Raw genomic sequence first — 8,383 nt, 5'->3', positions numbered from 1 at the left:
GATGATGGCCTTCTCTTACCACACAACGTATAGTAATATCATTTAATGTCTTAGATTTTAAAATTAAACGTGTGTTGGTTGATCCATATAGTTCAGCCAATATCATTCAATGGAGAGTTTTGGAACAAGCAAAGTTAACTAGAAATATAGTTTCGACAACAAAGCTTCTGGCCCGGTTCAACCTAACAAGTGTAACGATCTGAGGAGAGATTTTACTGCCCACGTATGCTGAAGGCGTAATAAAGACCACTCTGGTCGAAGTGGTAGATGGCGACATGGGATACAACATAATCCTTGGAAGGCCACAGATTCATGAAATGAGGGCTGTGCAATCAACTTACCATCAGATGCTGAAGTTGCTCACTCTGGAAAGGGGTCAAACAGATTAAAGGAGATCAAGCAGCTCTAAGAGAAATGAATGTAGTTACCTTGTCCAGTAGTAAGGCAAAAGTAACAAGCAAATAACAACTATAGTAATCAGTGCCCTCATCCATTCCGATTGAAGATAATGGAGAAGAGGAGTCATCACATTTCTATGAGGTACCGAGGTCTTTTCAGGTACCGGAGGAAACGGATGCAACCAAATCGGACGCAAAGGAGATCGAACAAGTGGCCTTGTTCACGGAGTTCTTAGAAAGAAAGTTCCACTTGGGAAGGAGGTTGAGCCCCTAACTAAGACTTAAAATTATTGATTTTCTTAAAGCTAACACCGATTGTTTTGCATGGTCTCTTTTAAAAGCTAAGTTTGGACCCTAACTTCCCTCCAGTAAGGTAGAAGAAACAACTGATAGCAGAGGTCAGAAACATGTTTGTTAAAGAAGAGGTAACCTGGTTACTAAATATAGGTTCAATTCGAGAGGTAAATTATCCCAATTGGTTAGCTAACGTGGTGGTTGTTCCTAAAAAGAATAATAAATTTAGAATGTGTGTGGATTATAAGGATTTAAATAAGGTGTGAGCACGTAATTTTGCCTCCATAAAATTACTCCTAAAAGATTCTAAGAGCACTTTTTTAATTGTTCGTAATTGTTATAGAATATTTAGGGGAATTATTTTTCTTTATTTTTTTAGTTGCATTTTTGTTGTATTTTGTTGCATTTTAGAATTATCAGGGATACTTTAAATTATAAAACGTCAAAAAATATTTTCATTGCATTCTAAGATTTTAATTGCATTGTTAAGACTTAATTATATTTTTAAATGCATTATTTAAACATAAAAATCACAAAAAATATATTAGTTTTTTTTTTTTGCATTTTTGGTTAGTAATTCAATTAAATTATAGTTTGATAACAAGTTAATTATTGGATGAAATAGATTAAGTGGTTTAGTTGTGCAAAGTATTAATTTGGGTGTCTAAATGAGTGGCTAATTTTGAAATAGAAACAAAGAAGAAGGAAGGGGCTTGTTTTTGACATTTAGAATCGAAATTGGGCCAATTGTTCTGGCCCCAACCTCACTCAACCCGGCACAACCGTTAAAATATCATGGTATAGCCAGTTTTCACACTGGTCAATGAAAAATAGCCAGCGCTTATCAAATCAATGAAAAATAGCCACTATTTTGCTGCAACAGAGACCGGTCCAGTATAATATACGGGAGTTCTGGTGCATTTGTGTACGAACTCCAGCATATTATGCTGGACCGGTATGCTTTGCTAACTCCTATAAAATTTGCGGGAGACTGGAGCACCAGTGCTCCAAACTCCAGTATATTATACTGGACAATTATACTTGCTGGAACTCCCGTAAAATTTGCGGGAGTTCCAGCATAATTATGCTTGAACTCCCGTAAAATTTGCGGGAGTTCCAGCATAGTTATCCTGAAACTCCCGTAAAATTTACGGGAGTTCAAGCATACTTATGCTGGAACTCCCGTAAAATTTGCGGGCGTATTTTTTCGGATTTTGATCAGTATTTTTGCTCAGATTTAAAGTGGCTAAATTTCGATGACTTTTAAAACTTGGCTATTTTTCAACGACCAGTGATAAATCTGGCTATTTTTGAATTTCTCCCGACACAACCTGCGTTTTTTCCTGATCCCTACCTTTTTTCAATACTAAAATGACACCTTTTGGCCTTACTTAATCTCAACCGTCATTTAATCTTAATTTAACAGCTGTGAACTGGTTTTTCATTCTCTAATCTCCGCCTCAAACACCTATTTCCGGTGCCGGAAATTGCCTACGGTGGCGGATGAACTCCAAAACACCCTAAATTCTCACCTTATAGTCCCCTCACCTTCCTCATTCCCAATATTCGATCCATATTTCCTAAAAACCGCTCAAACTCGTCGTGTAGTAAATTTAAGAATTCCAGAAAATTTTAATTTATCCCTTTTTGATTTCTCATCAATTTTGGCCCGTTTGAACTTGAATCCTACGTTAATTGATTGCTCTTGATGAGAGCAATCGATTGACCTTTATTTTGATTCATTTTATGGCCATCGGAATCCGGTCAAACCCCATTGACGAGTCAGTTCCCTCTACAAGTTGCTCCGCTCTTTTCCTCCGTTTAGCTGGAATCCCTTTTTAACGATCCAATGAACCCTGAAGGGTATGCAGCTCCCTCTTCTTATTTTTGGTTTGATTTGGTTCTTATTCGATTAAGAGGCATGTATTGATGCTCATTGTTTCTGTGCTGGTCTTATAATAGGTTTAATCATCTTAGCTTCTTAATTTCATGATTAAAAAGTCTAGGATATCATGTGAGAACCAATTGTTCTAGTAATTAAGTAACATGCATGTTATGTTTGACCATTATATGCTGAAATAATTATTGCGAATTAATTGGTTTCTATTTGCTCATATAATAGTCATTTGAGGAGCTAAGTTTTTGTTGCTCTGTCTTTCTTTTACTGTTTTGTTTGCTTTGATTGTTAGACATTTGTCCATGTCACACCGGACCTTTAGTTGGTTTAAGGCCTTATAGCTGAGACCATTCGACTTAAGACCAATTGAGCTGTAAATTATAGTGAGTAAGAGAAAGAAAAGAAGGAGAGGGTAAAGGGAATAGTAAGTAAAAGGAGGAGATATAAGGGTATTTGAGGGATTTCATTTAGGGAATATATTCCCTTAACTGAAGGGAAGCTTCTAGAAGGAGCCTTAAAGACTCATCAGCAAGACCACATGAGAGTAGGTCGGGTATTGGGGACTGGAGGAGTAAAAATAGAAAAGAGGCCCGGGGAGGGGGGGGCGGGGGGGGGGCGGGGGGGGGGGGGGGGTTAAAAGAAGAAGAAAAACTGGAAGGGGCCTCAACAAAATCTGTTCTATAAAAAAGACCTTCCCCTCACACTTTCCAGATGGACATTCATTCACAATCTGCAATTATTCCTACACACATTCACTCACACTGACTAGCAGCTAAAAATTTCGCAAATTCAAAATTTCAAATTAGATCAAGAAAAAAAAAGCTCTGGAAAAACAAAGAAAAAGAGGGATTTCAAGGAAGATTTGAAGTCTAATTACTGCTGGATATTTCAAAAACTCAAATACTTCCTCCTGGATTTTCAAGAGGTGTAGAAATCAGATTTGCTACTGATGTACTTCCTTTAGTAGCTGAGCTCCATCACTGAAGTTCAGACCTTTATTTGGTCCTTTAATTGACGTTTTTCTGCTATTAGGTGCGTTTATCCGCCTTTGTTATCTTCTACTTGAATCATAGGAAATTTGGATTGTTTATGCTATACTTTTGTAAAATTTCGTAGATTCAACAAGTTTAAAGGTTATCTGTTTGAAGCTTCTTTCCTTGTTAATCTCTGAAATTATTGGTATGTTAAAATAAGGTATTTGAGTTGTTGAATGTTAATGAACAGTATGACATCTACTGAGTGTTGTTTTGTTCTCTGAAAAATAGTGATTCATACTTAAAGTAACCTCAACAGTGATAAAATTGGTTTTAATTTGTTGTCTACATGTTTGGCTGCTGCGTGCAATGAACCTGACTTGCAAGGATAGCCCAGTGGCTAGTCTCTTGTAAATCAGGATCGTGTTTGAAGGGAGGAAGGCATGCGAATCGGAAGTGGTTACTCTCGCGAAGGTTAATGTGATGGAGAGAATAGAATTAGCCTTAGACTAATGAAATTTGTAATTCATGTTATATTTCAACCTGAGTGTACATTTATTGTTCTCGTTAGCCATGTACTTCATAAAATTGACAAAATTGACTGATCATGAACTGTATTCATTTTTGCTTGTATTCATTTTTAAAGTTGATGGATCTACCCTAGATGCCTAGGGTAAAAATTGCACGGGGCTTCCTATTTGGTCGCCCCCATTTAACCTATACCCATTTTTTTTTAAAAGTTTTAACTTGTACCCACTTTTTAAACAACTTCAGCCCCCTTTTTCCTCCTCCGTTTTCTTCTTCTTTCTGCTGCTGTTGGTGCTGCTATGAATATACAGTAATACAGATATATGTTGAATTCTGATGACTCATGAGGGTTTTATGAAGCTTCTCGCTCTCTCTTTCTTCTTCTTTTTGCTTTCTGTATTGGCCACAACTGTTGAACATTGTGCTTCTTCAGTAGAGATTAGAGGCAATTGGATCAATGGAGCAGTACTTGATTCTTCTGTGAGTAAACTATCTACGCTTATGCACTCGTTCCCATTCCAGATTCAAATAACCTAGCATTAGCGGCTCCTCGGATATGACATTGGCAACAGAATTCTCGCCACTAATGGCCAAAGGGACATTCTGAGAACTTGCACACAAATTAACAGTCTTCGTAATGCGACATAGAACGGCGTTGTCTTAGAACTTTCACTTAAATTTTCAGTTTCTATAAAAACTTCAGTACTAAATAAGCTGAAAAACTTCAGCACTAAATAAGCTGAAGTTTACAAATGAACTAAATAACTTCAGTATTTCTGTTGAAATTTTTGAAAAAGCTTATCCAGGACAAAAAAACTTCAGCTTATTTAGTGCTGAAGTTTTTATAAATGAACTAAATAACTTCAGCATCTTCTGGCTTAATGACAAAATTAATGAATCCAGGACAAAACACTTCAGCTTATTTACTACAATTACAAACAAAAACTTCAGCAAATAGAGAACAAAACTTCAACTACTATGCTTACGTTCAGAAATTACAAACAAAAACTTTAGCACACATGCTACTTCAGGCCCGTCTACTAGAATGTTGAAGTTTTGCGTGATTGCCTTTGCTACATCAGCCCCGTATGCTGAACTTACGCGAAAAAGCGGGTACGCTTGTAATTTTTTTCCCAAAGCGGTCACAAGTTAAAATGTGACCCAAAAAGCGAGTATAGATGCAAAGCGAGTATTTTTTTCCCAAAGCGGTCCGTGAAATTAAGCTTGCTTTGTATGAGCTTAAATGGGCCAAATATGATCACATTAGCAGGCCTATTAGTTCGTCACCTACTTGCAACATTAATGGGCAGACTCATTTATTTTGAATTAACAGTCAGTAATTTTCATGATCACATGTTATTCATTAATCAATGCCCCAACATCTTTGAGTTATAATAAGTCATTTTAACTGAATTAGTTTGAGTGAAATAGTTAGGTGAAAATAATGTTCCCTAATCAGTTCATTCAATGTTGGACTTCTATGTCTTATTCCTAGACGAAATTCATAAAGAAATTTTTAACTCCTATAGCAAAGGTAAACACCTTATTTATTTTAAATAAATACCATTTAAAAAAATTATATTCTATAGATATCTTTTAATGTTTATTGCAAAATATTTAATTTTGGTTACCTCATAGCTCTAAGCACTAAATACGCTAATCAGTTACACTTTTTTCTTTCTCTCTCTACTTTGATACATTCCATTCTCTTCCCCCATCCCATTAAAATTTTCCGATCTCCTCCTCCTTCCACTGGATTTGTGCAAAACCCACTTCAGAGCAGGTTCACTCTCTGCTTCAGCCGGTTTAAAATCTATGGAACATTTAATCCGATTTGTTTGTAACCAACAGCAGCAGCCACCGAGGTTTTACCCCAATGGCAAGAAATAAAAATAACGTCAAAGGAGAAACCTACTTCCTGTTTCAATGCGGTCCATGTCCTATGTACTGTATAATCTATGGCTGATGCTTTCCTGGTCACCACAGCAAACAATCAGTCAATCAGTATATTAGATTTATGCAGATGTGTAACCAACATCAGCCAGCCGTCGACATATGTATCTCAAGCGATGGATTTCAGCCGGAACTCTAATTGATGAACAACTGTTCGCTATTCTTACTATCAATAAGGTTTTGATGCCTAAGGAGTTGTTTAAGAATGCACCTGTGGACATATTGATTCTTTCAAAATCTTGATGGCCCTATTTTGATTCTTTCAAAATCATTAGCTCTTTTAATCCGGTTGGTTTCTCACTATCGGCTTCCGGTGAATGGCGGATTCGCCAGGAATTAGGGTTTGTTCTTGAACAAAGACGATGGAGTTTGGGGCTGAGCAACTTGATTTTCTGTTAATATATTTCAATGTATTTTCATGTATTTCATTGTATTCATTGTCTTTTTTTTCATTGTAATTCAATGTATCTCGTTGTATTCCATGTATTTCATTGTATTCACTGTCTTTTTTTCTCATTGTATTTCAATGTATCCCGCTGTATTCTATGTATTTTATTGTATTCACTGCCTCGCTATATGCCATGAATGTATTCATAAGTTTTTTTTTAATTAATATAATTTATGTATTCAGATGTATTATATAATTTCTCTGAAGATTGTTATGTTTTTGGGGTATTTTTTGATTGAGAACCCTTTTTATTACTGAAAATACAAAATTTGTGTATTTTGAGTTTGTTCATTATATTAGGAGTCTATTATGTTAATTGATTCACTTTCCATTTTAAAAACAGTGTAATCCCCCATTTCACGCCGTGAATACAGTCGAATACAATAATCTGTCCAGCTGTAATCCCATGTTTCACTCCATGAATACAATCGAATACACTCGAATACAACAACTGATTAGCTGGACTTCCCTGATTCACGCCTATTTTTGCTACTGTATTCATGAATGCAATAGCTTAAATACATCAAATACATCTTATAACCATATAAAATGTATCTATAATCCGTAATATAGCAAATGGTATCTATAGATGACTAATTACTACTAAAAGATAGTGCTTTATGAAAATTTCTCATTGATAAATCCGCACGCCAGGCCCAATTGATAAAAATCATCGCTAGGACAGTCCAGTAAGTGCGTTTAGCCAGGCCTTTTCTCTTTATAGCTAATTGATTAACGTTTGTCATGACATTTCCAATAGAGATTTTTTCTTTCCTATACTATATATGAAACCTTATTATCAAAAATATTCATAGTTTCTAATTTACCCGCCCTGTCCACATTTTTTCTACACTTATTATACCAATCATTAAATACTAATTAATAGTAGCCGAATCTTCCTAATTTGTTGAGCTAAAATTGAGGAACAGAATATTCTAAAAAGATTTTGTCGTAAATAAGATCAAATCATATTCTTCCAGATATTCCTATTTAGGCGCGCTACAATTATGGAAGTAAATATTCTTCCAGATATTTTCTACCATTGATAGCCATTAAAAAGCTTGAAAGCTTTGAATTCAAATTTGGATTTTCAAAAGTTATTATTTGTTTGGATAGGGTGTTGTTGAAAATAATCGGGAATATGATTTGGAGTTTATATCTCAATTTTGAGGGGTTTTGGTGAAGATTAGACTTGGTTTTGATTGAAATTCAGATTGAAACTTGAAGAAGAATAAGAAGAAGACATATTGCAGAAAGTGTAAATAAATTGTAGATAAATTATAGATTATTTGTATTCTGATTGTAGAAGCTTTATTTTCTGTTTTCACAAATAAAAAATGGCTAAAACTTCTACAAATCTTCTGAAAAAACGTAATTATGTCAAAAATCACAATTATGCTACAATTAGATGGGAATTGGGATATAAAAATTCAATGTACCCAGTTTGTAGATATCTTGTAGATAAATTATAGATTATTTGTATTCTAATTGTAGGTGCTTTGTTTTCTGTTTTCACAAATAAAAAACGACTAAAACTTCTACAAATCTTCTGCAAAAAACGTAATTATATCGAAAATGCCAATTATGCTACAATTGAAATGGGAATTGGGATATTAAAATTTAATGTATCCAGTTTGTAAATATTTTGTAGATAAATTGTAGATTATTTGTATTCTGATTGTAGAAGCATTGTTTTCTGTTTTCACAAATCCAAAACGACTAAAACTTCTGCAAAATCTTCTGCAAAAAAACAATCTACAATTTATCTACAATTTCTGCAATATGTCTTCTTCGAGTTTCAATCTGAATTTCAGTCAAAACCAAGTCTAATCTTCACCAAAACCCCTCAAAATTGAGATATAAACTCCAAAACATATTCCCAATTATTTTC

At 34.8% G+C, this 8,383-nt stretch overlaps 1 long non-coding RNA gene across 1 annotated transcript; it reads left to right on the top strand.

The window, feature by feature from the left end:
• LOC109227003 lies at positions 2,098 to 4,283 on the top strand. The gene is made up of 2 exons (XR_002068207.1): positions 2,098 to 2,555; positions 3,956 to 4,283. It is a non-coding gene; the product is annotated as an uncharacterized LOC109227003 (long non-coding RNA).

Source organism: Nicotiana attenuata, chromosome 6 (assembly GCF_001879085.1).
Source record: "Nicotiana attenuata strain UT chromosome 6, NIATTr2, whole genome shotgun sequence".
NCBI classification, from domain to species: domain Eukaryota; kingdom Viridiplantae; phylum Streptophyta; class Magnoliopsida; order Solanales; family Solanaceae; genus Nicotiana; species Nicotiana attenuata.
This window is presented reverse-complemented; position numbering and strand designations above follow the sequence as displayed.